The sequence below is a fragment of the Lipotes vexillifer genome, unplaced genomic scaffold (genome assembly GCF_000442215.2).
Source record: "Lipotes vexillifer unplaced genomic scaffold, Lipotes_vexillifer_v1.1 scaffold977, whole genome shotgun sequence".
NCBI classification, from domain to species: domain Eukaryota; kingdom Metazoa; phylum Chordata; class Mammalia; order Artiodactyla; family Lipotidae; genus Lipotes; species Lipotes vexillifer.
In genome coordinates this window covers 588,612-591,440 of record NW_006783088.1, presented here as the reverse complement: position 1 = coordinate 591,440, position 2,829 = coordinate 588,612, and positions in this window count along the sequence as shown.

Here is a 2,829-nt window from a genome sequence, read left to right as displayed (position 1 = left end):
GTTCAGCAGGTTAGTGGAGGGAAGGAGTCACTCTAATCAGAGGGGCAGGGACAGGGTTGCCTAGTGTCCAGAAAGTTGAAAAACCTTGTGTGCTCCTTCAGTCCATAGACCAGCACAGCACAAGTTTACACATGTTCACCTCTGTCCTCCTAGAATATTAATCCTCCACCTTGTCTCCTGGAGTTGAAGTTGTTATAATTATTCATTACTCTTTCTCCAAGGCTAAAGGCCATTGAAACTGTTCTGTCTCAGAATGGCCGTCATCAAAAAGTTTACAAATGATAAATGTTGGAGAGGGTGTGCAAAGGAAAAAGGAACCCTCCTACACTGTTGGTGGGAATGTAAATCGGTACAGCCACTATGGAGAACAGTATGGAGGTTCCTTAAAAAAAACAAAAATAGAGTTACCATATGATCCTACAATCTCACTCCTCGGTATATATGTGGAAAAGACGAAAACTGTAATTTGAAAAGATACATGCGCCCCGATGTTCATAGCAGCACTATTTACAATAGGCAAGACATGGAAGCAACCTAAGTGTCCATCGACAGATGAATGGATAAAGAAGATGCGGTGTGTATATACAAACATATACATATATGTATGTATATATAAAATAATATTCATAAAAAAGAATGAAATAATGCCATTTACAGCAACATGGATGGATCTAGAGATTATCATACTAAGTGAAGTAAGCCAGACAGAGAAAGACAAATATCAAATGATATTGCTTATATGTAGAATCTGAATAAACAAAGATGCAAATGAACTTATTTACAAAACAAAACAAAAATAGACCCACAGACATAGAAAACAAACATATGGTTAAGGAAGGGGAAAGTGGGTGGGGTGGGGGAGGGGTCAGCCTAGTGGACCCCTTGGCCCCAGTAGAGTCCATATCCCACAAAGACTTATCTACAACACAAGAGTAGGGTCCTTCTCTCTCCCACCTGAACCCAGACCCCTGGTCCTCTGTCTCTTTCAGCCCTTGCACTCACTCACTCACTCAGAAGATTCAAGAGTCTCTATTACCCTTTAACCTTAAACTACTCTCTTAACCTCTCTGGAATGTTTTCCCAGCTGGAAAAAAATAGTGTTGTCATGCCAGGTAACCAAGGGTTTTCTCTGCTCTTCTGTTACCAAACCTCTCCAATGGGTCCCCAAGAAGGGTCCTCCTGCCTGGCGTCGCTCCCACCAATAAAATGAGAACTAGCTCAGCTTAGAAGCAAAGGAAAGATTTATTCTTCCATCAGGGAATGGAGAGGCGCAAGTTCCGGCTCTAGAGCACACACTGTCCCTGACAGGTGGTGGGCAGGGCTGCTTTATAGGGTTCTCTCCTTGGCAGGGCGGGTGCAGAGTTCTCCGGGGTCTGGGGCAGGCGTATTGCTCAGGGCTCCAGATGGCAGTGTCGGGTGCAGGGTCTGTGCACACGGCCCTCTGCCCCTGCCACCATCTTGAATCTCGGCGTTGTGGGCAGTGTTTCTGCACACGGCCCTCAGAGCTGAAGTGTCCGTGCAGCCATTTACACAAGGAACTCTGGTCTGAAGCACCGGGTGTGAGGCCTCTGCACGAGGCACCCTGTGAGCAAATGAGACCACATGAAGCACAAAAGAAAAGAGAAAAGGTTAGACTTTATTACCCAGATTCTATTTGTATTCCCCGGGAACTGGTTTTGATTTTTTTTTTTTAATTTTTGTTTTATATTGGAGCATAGTTGATTAACAATGCTGTGTTAGTTTCAGGTGTGCAGCAAAGTGATTCACTTATCCACATACCCGTATCTACTCTTTTTCAAATTCCTTTCCCATATAGGTTATTACAGAATATTGAGTAGAGTTCCCTGTGCTATACAGTAGGTCCTTGTTGGTTATCTATTTTAAATATAGCAGAAGGGTGGGAGGGGGCAGGGATGGATTGGGAGTTTAGGATGGACATGTACACACTCCCCGGGAATTGTTAATGGGATTTGCCGGTGACACTTCCTTGACTCTGTGGTTATTACCTTTGCTGTGTTACACACGATAGCAGACATAAATCTTCTCACACACTCTGGGGTCAGGTACAAGGGAAAAGGTTCAGGAACACTGGCGTCAGTCTTCGTGGAAGTGTTTCTCTGGGTGCTGGGTTAGGGCTGCCAATGACAACAGAAGCAGCACAGCAGAGGGGCTCAGATGAGTAAGATGGGGCCGAACTAACAGGGTTGAGATCCTGACTGCACCTCTTACCTACTGTGACCTTGGACTGATTAGTTGATCTTTCCATGTCTCTGTGTCTGTATCTACGATAAGGAGTAAATAACAGTACTCTTATCTAAGAAGGGCCCGTCCTTAAGTGGAATTCAGGCTAGTGGGTTTCCCTGTGCCTACTGATCCCTAATGAGTTCCAGAAAATATATGATCTTGTAGTTTATCCAGCCTTTTCTCATCATTAGTATGGGAACAAAGCTTTCTGTGCTTTCTAAATCCTAGGCAGAAGTAGAAATAAGATCATATCTTTTCTTAATTTAGATATGCATAGTTATAATTGCTTAGACAATAATAACTTAAGTTCCTGGTACATGGTAAGCATATAGAAATGTTATATTAAATAAATGAAAAATTATCTAATACAATGCAATATGCATGTGCTAATGTGCATAAAAATGTTTAGTGGTTGGGGCTTCCCTGGTGGCGCAGTGGTTGAGAGTCCGCCTGCCGATGCCGGGGACACGGGTTCGTGCCCCGGTCTGGGAGGGTCCCACATGCCGTGGAGCGGCTGGGCCCGTGAGCCATGGCCGCTGAGCCTGTGCGTCCGGAGCCTTGCTCCGCAACGGGAGAGGCCACAAC